Source organism: Sarcophilus harrisii, chromosome 3, assembly GCF_902635505.1.
Source record: "Sarcophilus harrisii chromosome 3, mSarHar1.11, whole genome shotgun sequence".
Lineage (NCBI taxonomy): Eukaryota > Metazoa > Chordata > Mammalia > Dasyuromorphia > Dasyuridae > Sarcophilus > Sarcophilus harrisii.
Window position 1 is genome coordinate 189,070,352 of NC_045428.1, and position 22,892 is coordinate 189,093,243.

The window sequence follows — 22,892 nt, forward strand, 5'->3', positions numbered from 1 at the left end:
CCTGTTTAATAAGTTTTTTGTTAGATTTTTATAGTATAATTGCTGTACAAAAAATAATATAAAATATTATCTTGATATATGAACAGAAAAGCAAAAGAGCCAGTCATCTAGTAAGAGCAAAGACAGCATTAGTCTTATATTATTGCCCAAATTTAAAGATCCCCAAAGAAATGAAAATTGAGTGGACTCTCAATCTAAGGATTGATAGCATGACACTGAAAAAAATCTCACAGAATAAAAATAATATAAAGCTTGAAAAGCATAATTAATTAGACTACAGAAGATACAGTACAAGAAGTACAGTAACAATTTTTTTTTAATTTAAGTGATGTTGCAGACACACATTCTCATTCCTAAATTTCACAAGATATAAAGTTTTAAGAAGTACAATTTCTAATTATCATCTAGGAAGATTTAAGGTTCATAAGAATTTTATAAGTATCTTAATTTAGGTCCTTATCTGATGTACATTTTTAAAATTACCTTTATCGTTCAACATGCATTAAATTAAGGAATTTCACAACATCTTATCTACTCAACAATTAAATAAATATGTGAGCATTGGATTTAATATTTATGAATAATTCTAGTTAGTCCTCCTCATTTAAACCCTAATTCCTCAGCTTCCTTTGACTTGAACTTTATTTTAATATTTTGTATTCGAGATTGATACTTATATGAGAGAAATTGATGTGTCAAAGTTATTAAATGTAGAAAGGACTTATTCTTTGAGATTATCATGAAATACAGTCTTTTAATTAAAAAAACTTAAAGTCTATTCTTTTTCTATTCCAGCATTATTGGAATAATTATGATGGTCAAGCAATAACTGGTTCTTTTGACAACTACATTTTAGGAATATGAAATTTATTTTAAAAATTTTTTTTATTATAATAAATTTTTATTGTCAGAACCCATGCCAGGGTAATTTTTTTATAACATTATCCCTTGCACTCACTTCTGTTCCGATTTTTTCCTCCCACCCTTCACCCTCTCCCCTAGATGGCAAGCAGTCCTGTATATGTTGAATATGTCTTAGTATATCCTAGATACAATATATGTGTGCAGAACCAAACAGTTTTCTTGTTGCACTGGGAGATTGGATTCAGAAGGTAAAACTAACCCGGGAAGAAAAACAAAAATGCAAACAGTTTACATTCATTTCCCAGTGTTTTTTCTTTGGGTGTAGCTGCTTCTGTCCATCATTGATCAACTGAAACTGAATTAGGTCTCTTTGTCAAAGAAATCCACTTCCATCAGAGTACATCTTCATACAGTATTGTTGTTGACATATATAATGATCTCTTGGTTCTGCTCATTTCACTTAGCATCAGTTCATATAAGTCTCTCCAAGTCTCTCTGTATTCATCCTGCTGGTCATTTATGAAATTTATTTTAGAAAAACTAAAATAATTTTATTAAATCATAAGAAAAGAATCAAAACAGATTTGTTCTTTCTTATTCTAAATTTATTTCATTAATATTTTCCCCAAGCACATTCAAAACAAACTTGTTTTACATTTGTTTTTTAAATTTTTGAAATCTAGATTCTCTCAATTATTCTTACCCACAATTAATAAAACATTTGTGAAGTTATAGAACATATTTCAATAAAACACGAGTTGTGAAAAAAAGAGATCTCCAACTTTAATGAAAATAAAAATCCTCAAAAAAATTAAACTAAAAAAGAAAGAGATAAAGAGAGAATGATTAAGTTTATATTCAGATACAATCAATTCCTTCTCTGGGTATGGATAGGATTTTTCATCATAAAACCTTCAGAGTATGTGTGGATGATGGTACTACTGAGAATATTAAAATCATTCACAGCTGGTAATCTTTTGTTATTACTTTGTATACCACAGATTTTATTTAGCTCGAGTCCATGCAGGACTTTTGGGGGAATGTTTTTTCCCTGAAAGAATCCTGTTCTTTATTTCCCATAGAACAATAATATTCTAAACACACAATACAGTTTAGTGAGCCATTCCCCAATTGATGGGCATCCTTTTAATTTCTCATTATTTTTTGTCCTGAGCAGAGAGTTGATAAGAATATATACATACATATATAAATACATTTACATATATGTCATTTTCCTTTTTTTCTGAATCTCTTTTGGTATTTATGCCAAGTAGTGATGTTGTTAAGTCAAAGGATATGCAAGTATTTATAGACATTTGGACACAGAACATATCTTTTGCTCCTTTATCAATGTGGGGCATGACTCTTACTTTTTATTAATTTGACTCAGTTCCCTCAATATTTAAGAAATGAGACCTTATTAAAGAAACTTGAATTGAAATTCTTTTTACACTTACTACCACTAACTGCATTTTCCCTCCCCCATTTTATTCTCTCTCTACTTAAAAAAACAAAAAAAAAAACTCATAAGTGTTTTGGTAGTGACCACTTTTCCCTCCAATGTATGCCCTCTCCTTTATCACCCTCCCCTCCTTCCCATAGCTCATTCCCTTGCTATTTTCCTTCAGGATAAGATATATTTCTATACCACCTATTCCCTCTTTGAGTCAATTCTGACAAGAATAAAGTTCACATTCACCTTTTCCCTCCTTTTATTCCCTCCATTGTAAAAGATTTCTCTTCTTTCTTTTTTATAGTAGATCATTTGCATCATTCCAGTTTTCCCTTTCTTCCAGTACATTCCTCTCCTGTCCCTTAATTTCATTATTTTTAAAAAAGATATTTTGTCCTCATATTAAGCGCACCTGTGTCTTTTTATCTATATAAATGCCTTCTAACTTTCACAATAATGAGTAAGTTCTATTGAGTTACAAGTATCATCCTCCCATGTAGAAATGTAGCCAAATAAACCTTATTAAGTCTCTTATTATATCATTTTCCTGATACCTCCTTAGGCTTTTCCAGAGTCCTTTATTTGAAAATCAAAATTTCCAAATGTTTCTACTGGGCTTGTATCCTAAAGAGATCATAAAGGAGAAAAGTATCCACATATGCAGAAATGTTTGTGGCAGCCCTTTCTGTAGTGACAAGTAACTGAAAACTGAGTGGATGCTTCTCAATTGGGGAATGGCTAACAAGTTATTGTAGTTATAGAACAAGGTATGTTCTATAAGAAATAATCAGCAGGATGATTTCAGAGAGCTCTGGAGAGACCTGCATGAACTGATGCTAAGTGAAAATGAGCAACCAGGAGGTAATTATACATGTCAGCAGCAAGTTAATATGATGATCTATTCTGATGGACGTGGCTGTTGTCAACAATGTCATTAATTAAAGGACTTTGGGGCAGTTTGGGGGAGAGGTTGAGTGAGTACCTGCCTTTAATTTGCCATTTTGACTATGCCTCACAAAGATTTTCAAAATTAAATATTAGTTTGTTTAAAAGTTATGTGTAGAAATGAATAGGGGTAATACAGAGGAGACATCAAATAATTATCTTATTGCATTACCATTGTTACAGGTTTTCTCTTATTGCACCACTTTTCTATTTCTCCTGAATCTGGGAATTTACCAATGTTACTAAGGAAAACAAAATATTCAAGAATTTTGCAGTGCAGAAAAATTGTTGGTCTTCTGAGAGTATCCTTATTTCATTGGGAATTATGAAAAATTTAAAGTTCATATTATATATGTGAATTATACTTACATATAAGAGGAGGGAAAATCATCACAGAAGTAATAAGAAATAGCTTTGAACTATAATTGAAGTTAGATAAGAAAAATATAAATATTTACACACTAAATTAAGTTCAATCATTTTGGAGTCAAAGTGATAATAGAAATTAAGAATCAGACACTTCAATTTTGCATAAAATATGTCACATATCAAAATTATATAAGGAAGTTTACATATCTAAATTGAATGTATGGATGTGAAAAATATTACAGGGTATCAATTCAACACGACTATTTTATCTAGCAGTTTTTGTACAGATCTTTACATGAGAGGATAACAGTTATCTTTTTATTTTCAGGAGGAGGATAAAGATTGCATGCAAGGGTTCAACAAAGAGAAGAATTAACTTCATGGCTTCATATAGTTTTGTTGTTGTATAATGATCCCCTGGTTCTGCACATTCCACTTAGCATCAATTCATGTAAATCTCTCCAATCCTCTCTGTATCCATCCTGCTGGTCATTTCTTACAAAACAATAATATTCCCAAACATTCATATACCACAATTTACCCAGCCATTCTCCAAGTGATGGACATCCATTCAATTTCCAGTTTCTAGCCACTACAAAAACATTTTTGTACATACATATCCCTTTTCTTTCCTTAATAGCTCTTTCCGATATAAACCCAGTAGTAACAGTACCGAATCAACGGGTATCCACAGTTTGACAACTTTTTGAGTATAGTTCCAAATTGCACTGCATAATGGCCAAATCCATTTACAGTTTCACCAACAATGTATCAGTGTCCCAGTTTTCCCACATCCCCTCCAACATTCATCATTATCTTTTCCTGTCATCTTAGCCAATCTGACAGGTGTGTAGTGGTATCACAGAGTTGTCTTAATTTGCATTCCTCTGATCAATAATGATTTGGAATATCTTTTCATATGAATAGAAATAGTTTCAATTTCATCATCTGAAAATTGTTCATATCCTTTGACCATTTGTCAATTGGAAAATGGCTTGATTTCTTATAAATTAGAGTAAATTCTCTATATGTTTTTGTAAATGAGCCTTTATCAGAACCTTTAACTATAAAAATGTTTTCCCAGTTTATTGTTTTCCTTTTAATCTTGTCTTCATTTGTTTTCATTGTACAAACACTATCTAATTTGATATAATCAAAGTTTTTTATTTTGTGATCAATGATGATCTCTGTTTCTTCGTTGGTCACAAATTCCTTCCTCTTACACAGCTATGAGAGGTAAACTATTATATGTTCATCTAGTTTATTTATAATCTCATTCTTTATGCCTAAAACATGAACCCATTTTGATCTTATCTTAGTGAACGGTGTTAAGTGTGAGTCAATGCCTAGTTTCTGCCATATTAATTTCCAATTTTCCCAGCAGTTTTTGTCAAATAGTGAATTCTGATCTCAAAAGTTGGGGTTTTGGGTTTATCAAACATTAGATTGCTATAGTTATTGAGTATTTTGTCTGTAAACAAACCTATTCCACTGATCAACCAGTCTATTTCTTAGCCAATACCGAATGTTTTGGGACCGCTGCTTTATAATGTAGTTTTAGATCAGGTACAGCTAGGCCATGTTCCTTTGACTTTTTTAGTTCCATTGAAATTCTTGACCTTTTGATCTTCCAGTTGAATACTGTTGTTATTTTTTCAAGATCATTAAAATAGTTTCTTGGGATTCTGATTGGTATAACACTAAATAAATAGATTAGTTTAGGGAGTATTGTCATCTTTATTATATTTGCTTTGCTTATGCAAAGTATTAGTATTTTTCCCATTGTTTAGATCTGAATTTATTTGTGTGGAAAGTGTTTTGTAATTTTGCTCATATATTTCCTGACTTTCCCTTAACAGATAGATTCCCAAATATTTTACACTATTAACAGTTATGTTAAATGGCTTTTCTATTTGTATTTCTTGCTGTTGGATTTTGTTAGTAATGTATGAAAATGCTGAGGAATTATGTGGATTTCATTTGTATCCTGCAACTTTGCTAAAGTTGTGGATTATTTCTAATAGCTTTTTCGCAGAATCTTTGGGGTTCTCTAAGTTTACCATCTGCAAAGAGGGATAACTTGGTTTCCTTATTATGTACTCAAATTCCTTTAATCTCTTTTTCATCTCTTATTGCTGAAGCTTACATTTCTAATACAATATTGAATATTAATGGTGATAGTGGGCATCCTTGTTTGACTCCTGATTTTATTGGGAATGTTGCAGTTTATCACCACTGCATATGATGCTTACTGATGGTTTTAAATAGATGCTACTGAGTATTTTGAGGAAAGACCCATTTATTTCTACACTCCCTAGTGTATTTAATAGGAATGGGTGTTTTATTTTATCAAATACGTTTTCTGCATCCATTTAGATGATCATGTGGTTTTCGTTAATTTGGTTATTCATATAATCAGTTATGTTAGTAGTTTTCCTAATATGGAACTAGCCCTGCATTCCTGATATAAATCCTACTTGGTCATGGTATATTATCCTGGAAATGTTTTTCTGTAATCTTTTTGCTAATATTTTATTTAAGATTTTTGCAGCAATGTTCATTAAGGAGATTGGTCTATAACTTTGTTTTCAACTTACCTGGTTTACGTATGAGTACCTAGTGTGTGTCATAAAAGGAATTTGGTAGGAGTACTTCATTCCCTATTTTTTCAAATATTTTATATAGCATTGGAGTAAACTGTCCTTTAAATGTTTGCTAGAATTCACATGTAAATCCATCTGGTCCTAGGGATTTTTTCTTAGGGAGTTGATTGATAGCTTGTTCTATTTCTTTTTCTAAAATGGGACTATTTAACCAATTTACTTCTTCCTCTGTTAATCTGGGTAACCTTTATTTTTGAAGGTATTCATGCTTTGCATTTAAGTTATCAAATTTATCGGCATAAAGTGGGCAAACTAACTCTTAATTATTGCTCTAATTTCCCCTTCATCAGTGGCATGTTCTCCTTCTTCAGTTTTAAAACTAACAATTTGATTTTCCTCTTTTCTTTTTCTAATCAAATTTGCCAAGGGTTTATCTATTTGGTGGGTTTTTGGTGGAAAAGGTAATGGCAAAGTGATCCAGTTTCTTTGCCAAGAACCAACTCTTAGTTTTATTAATTCAGAGTGGTTTTTTGCTTTCAGTTTATTAATTTCTCCTTTTATTTTTAGAATTTCAAGTTTATGTTGGATTGGGGGTTTTTAATTTGCTCTTTTTCTAGCATTTTTAGTTGCAAGCTTAATTCATTGATTTCTCTCTATTTTATGCAAGTGGGCCTCTAGAGAAGTAAAATTTCCCCTTATTACCTCTTTCGCTGCATCCCACTCATTTTGGTATGACATCTCATTAGTGTCATTCACTTGGGTGAAACTATTAATTGTGTCTGGGATTTGTTGTTTCACCAGTTCATTCTTTAGGAGGAGATTATTTAGTTTCCAATTTTTTTTGGTCTATTTTCTCCTGGCATTTTATTAAATGCAATTTGTATTGCATTGTGTTCTGAAAAGGATGTATTTATTTTTTCTGCCTTTCTGCATTTCAATCTGAGGTCTTTATATCCTAATGTATAGTCAATTTTTGTATAGGTTCCATGAACTGCCTAAAAGAAAGTCTACTTCTTTCTGTCTTCATTTAGTTTTCTCCAAAGATCTATCATACCTAACTTTTCTAGTATTCTAATTACCTCTTTAACGTTTTTCTTATTTATTTTTTGGTTTGATTTATTTAGATCTGAGAGTGTAAGTTTGAGATCTCTCTCTATTATAGTATTGCTAATACCTTTTGCACTTCTCTTAACATCTCCTTTAGCAATTTAGATGTTATACCACTTGGTTCATATATATTTAGTCTTGATATTGCTTCATTATCTATGCTACCCTTTAGTAAGATATACTTTCCTTCTTTATCTCTTTTAATTAGATCAATTTTTGCTTTTCTTTGATCTGAGATCAGGATGGTTACCCTGCTTTTTTTACTTCACTTGAAGCATAGTGGATTCTGCTCCAAACTTTTACCTTTACTCTGTATGTATCTTCCTGCTTCAAGTGTGTTTCCTGTAAACAACACAGTGTAGGATTCTGGCTTTTAATCCAATCTGCTAACCGCTTCCTCTTTATGGGGGAGTTTATCCCATTCACATTTATGGTTAAAATTACTGCTTGCTATTTTCTTAACCCCTGCTTATGCTTTTCTCCTTTTCATTCCCCTTACTCCCCTGCCCAGTATTAAATTTATGAACACTACTTGGTTCACACAGCTCTTCCCTTTTAGGATCCCTCTTTCCCTCTTAGAGTCCCTGCACTTTTCTTAAATCTTTCCCTTATAATTACTATGTCCCTTTCTATTTAGCCTCCACCTTCCCTTTTTGCTTTTCCCCTCCCACGTGTCAATGATGTGGGAGGACTTTTCTGTAAACCAAATATGTCTGATATTTTCTCTTTGTGCTAATTCTGATGAGAGTAAGATTCACATCATGTTCGGCCCCTTCCCTTCTTTTCCTCAGATATGATAGCTTTCTTTGGCCTCTTCATGACATGTTGTACCTTCATTTTTCCCTTTTTCTGATACAATTTCCTTTCCACCTCTAGATCCTTTTTTATATTATAACAATAAAACCAAATGATATATGTACTTTTTATGTATACCCATAACAGAAATACAGTTCTCAAGAGTTCTTTTTACTTTTTTTTGCTTCTCTTGAAGGTCAAATGTTTTGCTTGGCTCTGTTTTTTTTTCGTAAGAAATAAATGGAATTTACCTATTTCATTGAATGTCCATCTTCTTCCCTCAAAGAAAATGCTCAGTTTGGCTGGGTGAGTTATTCTTGGCTATATATCAAATTTCTTTGACTTTTGGAATATCAGATTCCAGCCCCTTTGATCCTTTAATGTGGATGCTGCTAGATCCTGAGTAATCTTTATTGTGGCTCCTTGGTATTTGAATTTTTTTTTCTGACTGCTTGTAATATTTTGAATCTTGGTCTGATAGTTCTGGAATTTAGCCACAATATTTCTTGGAGTTTTAATTTTGGGATCTCTTTCAGCAGGTGATCAATGAATTCTTTCAATGTGTATTTTACCTTCTATTTCTATAACATCTGGGCAGTTCTCTTTGATGATTTCCTGAAAAATAGTTTCTAGGCTTCTTTATTCATCATGATTTTTCAGGGATTTCAATAATCCTTATATTATCTCTCCTAGATCCATTTTCCAGGTCTGTTGTTTTCCAAAGTCGCTACTTAACAATTTTTTTCCTAATTTTTCATTCTTTTTGGTTTTGCTTGACTGAGTCTTGGTGTCTCCTTTGTCATTCATTTCCATTTGCTCAATTCTGATTTTTAATGAATTATTTTCTTCATTTACATTTTTATTTCTCTTCAGAATTGTGCAGTTGAAGTTTTAAAGGAGTTGTTTTGTTCTACGGAATTTTTTTTCTATTTCGCCAATTTTATGTTTTAAAAAGTTTTTTCCCCCCAATTCACTAATTCTTTTTTTCAGGTTGTTGTTTTCTTTTTCTACTCTATCTTTTAATGAGTTACAAGCCTTATCCAGATCCTTTTGCAAATCTTCCCTTTCCTTTCCCCATTTTTCTTCTAGCTCTCTTTTAATAGCCTTTTAAATTTCTTCTATAAGAGCATTATGTGGTGAGGACCAGATCATAACGACCTTTGGGCTTTCATCTAGAGACAAACTATTTTTAGTCTCCTCAGGGTTTGAAATCTGCTCTTTTTCAGCATAGAAGCTATCTGTAGTTAGAACCTATTTTGCCTTTTTAGTCATTTTAACAGAAAAAACAAAAACCAACAAACAACACACCTACTGCAGTATACTTATGGGGTAGTGGGTATTTTCAGGCTGCCTCTATAGAGAGCAGGAAGTAACACTGAAGCTGGAGTGGGACAGCAGTGGCTGTGCTGAAAATAGTGGTTGTACACTGAGATCATGCTGAATCCCTTCCAGTGCTGGGTGGGTGTGACCAGGTCCCAAGAGACTCTAGCATTTTGGGGTTATAGTCTTTAATATTTTTGTTTATACCTTCTCTGCTGATCTACTGGCTTGTTGCCAGGGAAAATTACGTAGGGTGGTAGGCTTCTCCATGTGAATTTTCTGCTGGCAAAGATTATACCCTGCTGCCTTCTAGTCTGCTCAGCATGAGCTGTTTTTTGTGTTCTCACTGTCCATCTGCCTGAGTGTGTGCCTGGGCTAGCCCTGTTTTGTCCCCACGGGTTAGCCAACAACAGACCTTTTCTGGTAAATTTCTAGATTTTCTTCTGTTGGGAATGTGCTGTACTCCCAATATTAGTGGGTTTTGACAGTCAAGCAGTAATTTCGAGCCTGAGTTTTGTAAAAAATAGTTTGAGGGTAAAGGAGAGTTCAGAGACATATGTCCTCTCTGCCATCTTGTATCCACAAAAAGATAATACTTTCAAAATCCCTGTCTTATAGAACATAAAAAAACCGTAACTATCATAAGATAGCAGACAGTTATATGTATCTATGTATGTGTGCATACACACACATATATAAATAAATATACATATATATATTTACATACACACACATCCATATAATATGCTATTATTTCAAAAATAGTATCTTAGGATCCTGCAGTTCACCATTACAGTTGTGAAAGAGACTTGACACAAGATTTGTATTTGGAAATTAATTTTACCAGTTGTACCTGAACAACTTAGTTTGAAAAGTCCAAATTATGAACTTTGGAATAAAAAACACATAGTGAGCTAAATTGGTCAGCACTGAGCACTGAGCTCATTGCATAGAGAGTGCTGAAACTGGCAATTAGGAAGACTCATCTTTATTAATTCAAATCTGGCCTCTGACACCAATTATTTGACTTTGGGCAAATCAGGTAATTCTGTTTCTCTCATTTTCCTCATCAATAAAATGAGATGGAAAAGGTAATGGCAAAGTGATCCAGTTTCTTTGCCAAGGAAATCGCAAATGAGGTCATAAAGAGTCACACACAACTAAAAACAACTGATTCACTACAATATAATGGTGATGAATATACTTTGGGATATGGATCATAAGATGGAATCATAATCACTTGATTTGGGTCTAGCCTTAGAAGTTATGGGACAGGGACTAATGTACACTTTTGAGATTTCTGTACTAGGATCTCTTGCTCTGGATACTACTGTATAATCTGATGTTTTATAGGTAGTGGTTAGTAAGAGAATGACACCAAAGTGGATGGTAATGGTATTCATATTTTCATAATTTTTTGTGGTTCCTCTGTAAGGCAATTTCGGCAAACAGACAGAGGCACTGTGTGAGACTGTAACCAGGGTCTTCTTTAGTGGCTGGTAGTTGGACTAGATAATCTGGAAGGACAAGAGGTAAGCCTTTTCTGCATTGGTAGGAGTGTGACAACTAGGCAGGGGAAGAGGGACTTGGATTGTCAAATCTCACTATAAATGGAGCCTCTCTCAAGGTTCCTTGAACTTCTGACAACTTCAAGAACCTCCCTAGATAAGACTTTTCACTTTCATCTCCTCTTTTAACAGAGAAAATGGAACTTATTTTCACAAAGCTCTCTCTTGCCTAGTTCATCTCAGAATCCACTTGATATCATCCACAGCTGTATTTTTCTCCTCCTCTCTGAGAAAAGAAGGAAGGAAGGAAACCTAAAAACCTCTAATTGTTAAACATCTTCTGTGTGTCAAGGCATTGTGCTGAGCACTACATGAATTCTGTGAAAATAGACACAAGAAATGGAGACTCTTATTGTCCCCTTTTAACAGCTCAGGAAGCTGAGGCAGAGCTTAAGAGAAGAGCTAGTCACGACCACTTTGAGAAGGAGCCAAAATGGTGGAGTTAAGAAGGGAACTGGCCCTACCTTTCCCCAGACTGCTCCAAATTCCTTTAAATAATGACTCTAAACAATATCAGAGGGTCAAAACAGTCAAAAAGAGTCCCGGTGCAGACTAGGCTGGTGGTGCAGGCTGTGCTGATGCAGCCCCATACAGGACACTCCCTAGGGCAGGAAAGGAGGAATATAAGTCTTGGGATCTCTGATTCTCTGGCTACACTTCCGGAACTCTCAGCTCAGAGACAACAAAGAGAACTTGGAAAGTCACAGAAAGATGTGTGGCAAGAGGCTGGAAGTCCAGCAGGCAGACCCATTGTGAAGGCCACATCAAAGTGCATCTCTGGCCTTAACCCCAACCTCAGGACCAGAAAAGCAGAACCCTGGTCCTTGAGCCCATCTGCTCTGAGAGCTGCATGGGGGCAGGGACGCTTCTAACAATTCCAGGGTAGAAAAGAGGTCTTGTCCCTAGAAGGATGTCAGAAAGAAGCTGCATAGAATGATTAAGCTTTATCATAGTTATTGGAAACCTTGATAAATTCTTAAGTTCAATTTTAGCTTTAAAAACACTTTTTTAAACATGTATTTTAATTAACAAGTTGATCTACAATCATTAGTTTTTGATACAAAAATATTTACGAAACTATTGTTGTAAACCCTCCACCCTGGAAACAGAACCCTACTTTTACAGAAGGCTAGAAGTCACATAATAGGCTAGGAAAATGAGCAGACAGCAAAAAAAAATTTCTGACTTTGGAAAGTGACTCTGGTGGAAAGGAAGATCAAAAGTTAACAAAAGCAAAACTGCTTCATCCAAAGCATGTAAGGAAAGGAAAAAAAAACACTCAAAAGAATTAGGACACAAAATGAGGAGGCTGGATTCTGAAAAGTGAATTAATTTTACTCAAAGTAAGTTTACAAATGAAGAAACTAACCTTGTTTAAATGGGGGGAACCTTGATAGGGAACCATTTGGGGACCTTCATTTCTTTCTAGACATATGAATCAGCCTTGAATTTCAATGTATTTCAGATGTTCCCCTTCTTATTTATGTTGGTGACTACTTGTTACCATTCTATTAAATTTCCAGTGGCAGAAGGGTGAGTGAAAATGCAGACAGCTGAATAGTAGAAAAAGATATAGGTAAGATTTTCACTAGATATTTTATCATTTTTGTTTTTAGACTGGCTCAAAAAGGATAACTATATATAGGCAGTGGTGTGTTTGTAAATGTTTTTAACAATCAGTTCTCCTGGGAAGAAAAGTGTGCCAGCAACACTCACACTTAATTAGAATTATTAACGTTTCATATCATATTTGTAAATCTTGACAATCAGCAAAACAACAAATATTGAGCAAAATAAAACAAGGCCTGCTTTGTAGCATTTGCCAATTTCTAAGGTTACATGATCACAGTGATGATTTGACTATTGATTCTACCCCTGATTATAGGTGAATATGTTTGGTTCCATTTGTACAAAAGTGGAAAAATGACAAAATTATAAAATACAAATTGCAGCATTCAATTTCAAGAAAAAGAACATTGAATTATGGTAGAATTAATCAAGCAAGAAATTTTGCTGTAATCTGATTTCAAAAATTGGAAGAAAAATAATTTGAGTATCTAATTTGTGTCTAACTTAGACAAGAATTAAAAATTGCACATAGACCTGAATTATTGTTAAAAAGATAACCCAGTTTGAGAAATAATTTTGCATTATGTTATTTTGTTGACTTGATAGTCTTCTTTTCCTTTAATTTAAAATATTTCCTTCTCTCTTTTGAAATAACTTCAGGGCTTGATTAAGCACATAAAGGACACAGGTCTAGGCTTACCATGTTTTAGGCTATCTTCCAGCCTCAAATCGAGCACTCCTATCTGCATCAATTATAGCTTATCTATATCTCCTTTTTCCTTCCACCACTAGGGAGGATCCACCTATGAATAAATTACTAATCTCTGCATTAGGATATTAAAGGGAGATCTGACCTTGACCATAATGCTCCAGTACTGCAGTCTGATTCTGATGGGGGTTATATTTACTCAGTCTCTGTTATGGGCTGAGCCCAAACTTGGGCTTCATTCATTTTTTTTCCCCTCTCTTTCAATAAGAACAGTCTTCTAATTGGCATAATCTGAGTCCCCTGTGTACCGATTGGATAGACAATTTGGTACTCCAATCTCTCCCTGACAAATTTACAAAGAAGGATATGAGGAGAGGAAATAGATGGTGATTCTAAAGAAAGTTTCTCTGATGAAGGCATCATTTCTCAAATGTATGGAAAAAAAGAAATTTCTAAAACACATGACCCATTTCCCAATTCATATATGATCAAAAAAGGTCCAAAGGGCTATGAAATTATTCATTTGACCTAACAATATCATTATTAGGAATTGATCCCAAAAGAGAATGATTTTTTTTTTTTTTAAAAGACATTGTTATGTGATTGTGATGGAATAGCATTGTTGTATGTATGTATGATGAGCAGGATACTCTCTCATGGAAAGTCCTCCCCATGACCTCAAGTAAAGGGAAATGCTCTATATGTATGTTAATAGCTAAGTTATGGGATGATTAGCCGTGAATGACTCTGCTATTGTTAGCAATACAATGACCCACTAACACTTTGAAGGATTTATGATGAAAAATGCTGTCCATATACACAAAAAAAGAACTGATTGTGTGAAACAGAGAAACATACTGTTTATTTTTACAAGATATTCTTGTGGGGGGAGTTGGGGGACAGGAGATTGAATTCTGTGTTTTCTTCATGACTTTTATGGAACTGATTTACATAATGTGTCATCTCAGTGGGCAGGAGAGGAATGGAGGGAATCTGGAACTGAAAGGTTGAAAAACAAATTTAAAGAATTGTTTTACATGTAGCTAGGGAAAATAATTTTAAGAGATTAAAAAAAGGAAGGGAATCTTGGAAATAATAGACAAGAGAGGAAAAAAGAAGAAAATCCCTCAGGCCTGGCTAACCTTTGTTTACACAAAGGGGACAGAAGCCCTAGGGCAGGGATTCTCCCATTGGGTGACTGTACATTCCCTTCCTCCATCCCTTCCTCTAAGCAAAGCCTCATTATTTTCCCTATTGTCCTATTTGGGTGGGAGGATACAATAGCCAGCCAATCAGAGGCTAGTAACCCAGGATACTGAGGCAAACATTGCTGGAGGACTGTGGGCAGGGCTTTGCAGGCCTATAAATAATGGGGCCGGGCCAGCAGGTGAGTTAGGGAGTTGCACCTTTTTTGAAAGGCTGTGTCTTGTGGGAGCTCTTTCCTAACTCCTTCCCATCCATCTTTACTTCTCTCCTGTTTTTTATTCCCGTTTCTCCTTTCTCTCTTCTCTCTCACCCTGATCCACGTAATGTATTGCATTTCAATTTCGTTTGGGACTTGTTTTGCGTGTAACATTTGCTGGAACAAATCAAGGTAGAAAAGAGGGAAAGATGAGGGGTCGAGCCTGACACCATGGGGTCTGCTGTTAGATATGCTTTGGGGTGAGTTCCCATGACAGAGGTTTCAGGGTGAAGACCCTGTTTTCCACTTTTGTTTCTTCCGGAAACCTGGAGCCTTGAGCCTGGTTTCCTAAAAGAAACAGCAGCCTAATTTTTGTTGGTGGCATTAGGTTTTGTAAAGAAACTATCTCCCCCTTGAAATTGGAATCTTTTTGAATTTGGAGGTCCCCCCCATCCCCGAAGGAAAAAATCTTAATATAAAAAGAGTCAAAGAATTGGAATAGCTTCTTAATTAAGTATGTTTACCTACCTTCTGTTTTGATTTTTTTTTTCAATTCCTTCTTGTACAAGTCTAAAAAGGACATGACAATTTACCTTCGCTAATACAGCTTTCTGTACTTTAAATTGTCCTCCAAACTAAAATAATTACATTGATTATTTCCATGGTTTACTCTCCTCCCACTTATACTTTTTAAAAATAATTTTGTTTACTTCCTCCTACTTAAGACTTACATTACCATTTTTGAATTCTCAAAGGCATTTCTGCTTATCTGAGTGGGTTGGTTTTATAAAACTTTTAGTGGTGGAAAAGAATACATGAATTTGCTTATCATAATTAGCTTCAGAAATATTCCCTAAAAGAGATACTTGTAGAGAGATCTGAAAGTAATCTGCAGTTACTACCAATGATTTGGATTTTCTTTCCATGTCAGTTTTACAATTAAGATGATGGGGAAACATGGTAAAGCCTAAAACTTGGTGCTTCAAACCAGTGTTTACCTTCAAGTTGAGTGGACTTTATGAAAATGAATTATTGAAGGAAGTTTATAAATATGAAAAATATGTTTTTGGTTGACATATTATTGTTAGTTTGATATTTTTCTTTATTTCACTTTTACTTTCTAGTCCCTTGAAAAGATCTAAAGCAAAAGACTAAAAGGTACACATGGCAATTAAGGGAATATATATATTTAAAATAATTGCATATATATCCTATTAAATTGCATACTGTCTGGGGAGGGAAGGTTAAGGTAGGAGGAGAGAAAAGAGATTTGCAACACACAAAGAAGTTGTGAAAAAGAATAATGAAAAGCTAATACTTTACATGTATTTGGAAAGAAATAAATTTCCGTATTTAACAAAAACAAAAAAGGATTAAAAAAAAAAAAACAAAAAACTAGCCAACACAGCATTTCACGGCTATACCTGCCTGTATGCTCTATACCCTTCCACATTCATTGCCTTGCCCCTCATAAGGGGTAGTTGGTAGAAAACCAACATGGAAAGGTAATTTTTCTCTCTTCCCTGTAACCCAATTTTGGTGATAATTACTTTTTGGCTTGTTTTTTATTTTTCAAAATACAAAATCCATACTTTATTTTTCAAAATATATGAAAAGATAGTTTTGTGACATTCACCCTTTGCAAAACTTGTATTCCAAAATTTTCTCACATCCACCTCCCTAGACAACCATTAATTCAATATACATTAATCATGATTCTTCTAAACATTTTCTACATTTATTATGGTATACAAAAAAAATCAGACAAAGGGGAAAATGAGGGGAAAAACTGAAAACCAAACAAAATTAAAATATATCATGTTATGATCCACATTCCAGTCCCCCATAATTGATTAATATTGGATGGAATATAGCTTTCTACTCTCAGGGTATGATAATTACTTTTAAGGCTTATTTTGTAATTTTTAGTTTTAGTGAGTTGATTTTTGTTCTTTCTTACTTGTTTGGTGTGGGGTAGATTCAATTTTTATAAGTACTGATATGATCTTAATGTCTTTCCTGAGCCGCTTCATCTTTTCCATGTACAGTGATTTTCTTTGTATCTAAAGGAAAACAAAGTTCTCATTCATTTTAAAATGTATATGGATAAGATTACTATTTTCACCACGATTTTTCCTGAAGGCACACAGCATCATCGCATGAGATCATTTGGGATTGTTTTGTATCATTGTTGAGGAAAAGATAAGTCTTTCCCAGTTGATCAATACTAAATATTGCTATTCTGTGTATTGTGTTCTGCTTTGCTCACTTTTCAACATCAGTTCATGCGATCTTTCCAGGTTTTCTGAAAGCATGCTGCTTTTTATTTTTTGGACCACAGAAATATTCTACCATTATGCTTTACAAGTATATATCACACCTTCTTGTTCAGTCATTCCCCAACTGAGCATCCCCTCAATTTCTATTTCTTTGCCACCATAAGAAGATTTGCCCTGAATATTTGACCACAAATAATACCTTTCCCCCCCTTTATTTTTTAATCTCTTTGGGATCTAGATGTGGGACTGTTGGATCCAAACTGTGAACTATTTTAGACCATAGTTGTAGAATTTCTCTCTGGAACGCGTTTTGAATAAACGGAGGTTTATTTGAACCATGGTCCATAGACCACCTGAGGGGTTAAAGAATAGATTTCAAGAAGTTCATTTACTTGGATGGTGGGAAGACACATCAATTCAATTTAATTTTTAGCTGGGTGGCAACAGCTTTCTAAGAATCTCTGTTCTCAGCATTCGGTCATTCCATTTGGATATGAAAGCCATTTATAGAAACTGGGAAACGTTGGTTTATAATTAGCAGCTAATTCTGATTCTGTGAGTTACACCACTTTTTGCCAACATACCATATTGTTATAACATATAATGTGTTTAGACACTAGGAAGTCTGTACCTTTTCTTGTATTCCCCATAGTATATACTCTTTAGATAATGAAAATTTAGAAAAGGAGGAGGAGAATTTAGGTCGGCATACAATATTATTAATTTTATAAAGCTTTATTATACTCATTGGAAATCTTGATAAATTCTTAAATTCATTTTAGTTTTAGACACTTTTTAAACATGCATTTTTGATTAACAAGTTGTCTTGATCTAGAATTGTTACATTTTTGATACAAAATATTTGTAAAATTACTGTTGTTTTTGTTACTTTCATTAGGATGATTTGTATTACATTTACTTCCTTCTCATCTATATAGATCATCAGAAATGATTATCACCACAGTGATTTTGTAATTGTTATTATACATGGAAATAACTTTTTGTAAAAAATGTAGGTCTTTGTATTCTGAGATTATTTAAAATCTTAGTGATCTTTTAATGTTGTTTTCAGAAAAATTACTCCTATCTCTGATGTCAGTAACAGACTTCCATATACACTGTTGGGAATGGAGGTAAGTAGTGAATATTTTATAATTGTTAAATTATTCTTACTTCCTAGTTAGCTCTTTCTCACAAAGCTTTTTTATATATACTTTAGATCACCAAATAGTGGATATCTCATTTTGCTTTAACCTTTTTAACCTGTCTGAATATTAACAGATATTCCACTTCTCCTACACTTCAGCAAATTCTGTCTTCCAATATTTTCCTGATCTCAGTCACTGCCACATGTCTAAATTCATTCCTATTTAACCTTCCTGATCACTATATATCTTAAATTATGATTATATATGTATGTCATCCTCTGATTAGATTTGCCAGTTCATTTACAGGAAAGGGGTGCCATTTTTTGGTTGAAAACTTCTTTCACCCCCCCCAGAGAATATTTAATTCCACCAAGTTATATAACCAATCATACTATCCCTGTTGAGGAAATTTGACTTTTTTAGAGAATCGTGTTTTTAAAGTGGTTTTCTTGAACTTGCAAGACTTTTGTTGTAATAGAGACGAGGATTGTCCAATGGTGGTTAGATTAACAAGGTAAAAATAGAGCCTATTTAAGTATAATGTGGCTGAATGAGGTATGAATACTCAGAGCTGCATCTTTTTATTTATCCAATTAGGGCCATAAGTCAGGGCCAGAACCAGAGGGAATCTAGGTCGCGCTCGCTAATCACACTTGCCATGGCTTTACCTGGTTGGAATGGAAAGTATGCAATCAGATTGAAATAGTTTGTAATGATAAGATAAGAATTTTGTAGCAAAAATATGGTGTTATTTAAGCAAGCTGCATAGTTCCGTCTAGGTTTAATGGTTACTGAGGTGAAAAGTTTATTTACTTTCTGTGGTTTCTCATCTGCAAAATGTTTGTTGTAAGGAGAATCCTTTGTAAACTTTAAAGCAATATACAGGCTTGTGGCAAGCATTTAATCCTTCAGAAGTAATTTATGTTTTTAAAATCTATCCTTATTAATGTGAAATAAATTACATATTTGGTAGAAGCCTCTATCAGAAGGAAGGGCGAATATTCAGAGCAGTGCACTGAAGATATTTGTTCAGGGTATTTTACTCCTTTAAAAAAAAAAAAAGCAATACTCGCACGAAAATTTTCCACAGTGAGCCAACCAATAAACATTGTTAAGTTAACCACCTAGTAAGTGCAGATATTATGCTCAGTGCCAAAAGGCTGAAGGTAAAATACAGTTCATTTCTCTCTGGTTTAATGAGCTGGGCAACATGTAAATAACGATAGATATTCAGGACTAATTGGAAACAGTTGTCACAGGGAAGGGATTACCGTCATTTCTTAATGATGTCTTAATGATTTGTTACAATCCTTCTTAGCATCAGGAAGGCCACTAAGAGATCCTAGTATTTGGATGATGATTATAACAATTTATTGCAACTCCTCGAAAATTATCTTTCAGGATGAAAATGGTAGTTGCACTCTAAAGTAATCGAAAGGTTATTTTCATTGTTGAATTCCTAAAACTTCCAGATTCTGAGATGAATTTGAATCAAGTCATCCATCTTTAGACCCTGGAAATGGAATTTTGTTCCCTAGCTGAACAAATTTCAATCTCTAGGCTCAAGCATGTTTCTGAATCTTCTGCAAAATAATAAGTCAATTCTATGACTGTAACCAGAAACTTTACCTAAAAGAAAAATAAGCTGCCTCAGAATAAATTATCAGAGTAGGGGATTGTGTCCATGACAAAAGGAGACAGTGATACTTGGAGACAGTGTAAATCCAAGAAGAACCAATCATTGTGGTTAACTTAGTTTTCACCTTTAGCCAGTTACTAAATTTGGTCTTTTAGGGCTTCCATAAAGCTGTTAGCAAAGCTATGTTCACTTCTCTTGGAACATTCCAAGAAGAGAATTGAACCTGATTGCCCCTGTCAATTTATCTTCCAATGATTAAAGACATAGATTTGATGCTTGAATTTTAAAGTGCCAACTCTTTGGTGATGAAGCTCTCTCCAAACTTGCTAATGGAATTTCAAAGATAGAAAATTAGCAGCCAGTCTGTCCTGAAAACTTTCCTGGCTTGTGTAACTCCACATATAGCTTGACTTGGGTTTCCATAGATAGGAAGCCACTTCACTAATGAAATAAAGAACAGGATAATTATCTATAGCAAAGTATTAAACAAAACGGGTATTCTTCTTCTTATATTATTGACATTTCTCTTAATGAGTCAAGTACTATATTTCTGGACATATTTATGACTGCTTGTGAATAGCGACCCTGATCCTGAGAAACAGGAGTCACCCAGACCATCCCTATCCAGAACCCTGGCAAATCTTTGGGGGTAGAAAAGATATTTTTCCAAAATTTTAAAAAGTGTCTAATTATTAATTGTCTTGACTTTCTTCCAAAGACATCTCTCATGAATCACCCCTATCGCTTAACAATCTTTGTCCCCGTGGTTAAAAAAAAAAAAGAGGAGAATAGCTTTTATAGATTGATCCCTCAAGGTTCTCCTGATCAGTGTGACCAGACTATATAAAACAATGAGTTCTTGAATTGAGATCCCTCAGAATATTTTCCCACTTGCACAGTTTTCCATACATTACACTACAATATGTAGATTGGCCTGTATACTTTGGACACACATTGCACATTTAAGCAAGTATTAAGTGTCTGATGCTTAATTTATAGCATTACTTTGACTCCGAAATAATTCAATTTACTGTGTATTTCTGTTGATATGTTTCTTAGAAATCTCTCATTAATTTGACCTTTATTAATGCTGTGTTGAATGTTATCTCCATTATGTGTAGATGAGAAATTTACATATAAATGATGAACAATAGCCTTTCATTAAATTGATCTTAGAAAGCATATAAAACTAATTGTTGTTACATCATTGTAATTTGGACTTTTGTTTGATTCATAATTCTCAATGAAATAATGATCCTCTTAGGAGACTGCACTGTAATATTTTTTAATGTTTTGTTTTCTTTTAGTGGCCTGGGGAATCCCAAGTTTCCAAAGGAATCCAAAGTGGTTACAGAGGTAAATGATAGAAATGGTAATGCCACAAAATTATTTGATGTCTCCCCTGTCTTCCCTCATATTGTTTCACAAATAACTCTTCAACAATGAAATACTTAATTTCTAAAATCTCTTTTGAATCTTTGCCTGTGATTTAAAAAAAAAAGTATTTTATTTTTCTTCTATCAAGTACATTGGTGTTATCAATGATTCTCCCTAACTTCCTTTGATTAAAAATGGAACTTGCAAAACATTTAAAATTTAATGATATAAACCTATTTAGAATTGTCACCATTATTGTATTTTATTCAAATTCCAGATGAAGCAAAAGATATTTCAGAAAACCTGCCACTTGAAAAAATGAAATAATTTTGAATAATGATTGTTTCCTTTAGTTGCCTGGCAGTCTCGTTCCTAAATTTTTGACGAAGGTCAAAGTGGCCCCTGAGGAGAAAACCACACTGATGGTAATACAACAAGATTGTTATTTGATATCTCCTCTGTATTCCTCCCATGCATTTTCACATAAATATTCTCTTTTAGTTCTTTTCTCTTACTTAAAAATATTTTCTATTAAGTACGTTGATTTTTTTAATTTCCTATTCTTAAAGTGTATTTTATCAAAATTATCCAGCTATCATTTAAGCACCAAAATTCTTCCAATTATGTTGGGAAAAGAAGTGATTAAGTCACTTACTTGAAAAGACTTGATTAAGTCAAAGTCAAAACAAATGAAAAGATTTCATTTAATGGTAATATGAAGGAATTATTTCTTTGTACATTAAATAACAGTGCCAAGTGAATCTTCTCTGGTAAATGTGGATCTCAAATTCAAAATGTTTAGGTTACAGTCAAAGAAGGTGAGAATTCAGTGTGAAGCTCAGGCCTAAATACAATCATTTATAAAAATTAAATGACGTCCTCACAAATTTAGGAAGAGTGGAGATGAAATTTTTGAAATTCATAACTTTGCTCCATGTTGAACTTTACAGATAAAATCTTTGAGAATAATGCATCGAATACGGGCATAAATTAAGATACTTTTTGAAATTTTTCACTTAGATAAATCTAGAGGCTTCCTAACTGATAATTAAGGACATATTGTTTAAAAACTTAGTATCTTATGTGAAATTTAGAAAAGAAAATGTATTTCTACAGCACCACTTGGTTAAAAAATTGTTTTACCCATCTCCCTGTTGCTGCTGCTTCAGTAAAATAAACTCCTTAATCTAATGAATTATCTAACTCTTCAAGCTTTGTACTTTTCTTTATTCACCATTAAGATTATTTTTATTGTTTGCCATAAATTCTTAACAAAGGGTCTGCTCAAGTTTTTTTTCTTTGGGATCTTTAAATTTGGGCACTAATACAGGATTTGTGATGTCTTTGTTCTCCCTATATGACTGACTATTGTGGTTTCTAATCATACATGTGGATATTATTCAAAAGTTTTTGCATAGAAATCATCCTGTAATAATAAGAAAGACTTATAAAATGTTTTGTATTTAAAGACTAAATAAAAATATTTGGTTTTTAATGTACTTTGAGAGGCACTCTCATTACAAAAATAAAATGAAAAACAATTCATGCCCTTAAAGAACTCACATATTATATACATAGATAACTACAAGACAATTTGACAGGGAATTGAAAACACTATTAGTTTGGGAGGATTTCACACAGAAGAGAGGATCGATCCTTTGCGTGGAGCTTAAAAGGCTAAGATTTTACAGGTGGAGTCATAGGAGAAACCATCTATTCACAGTATTCAGGAGAGCCTATACAAG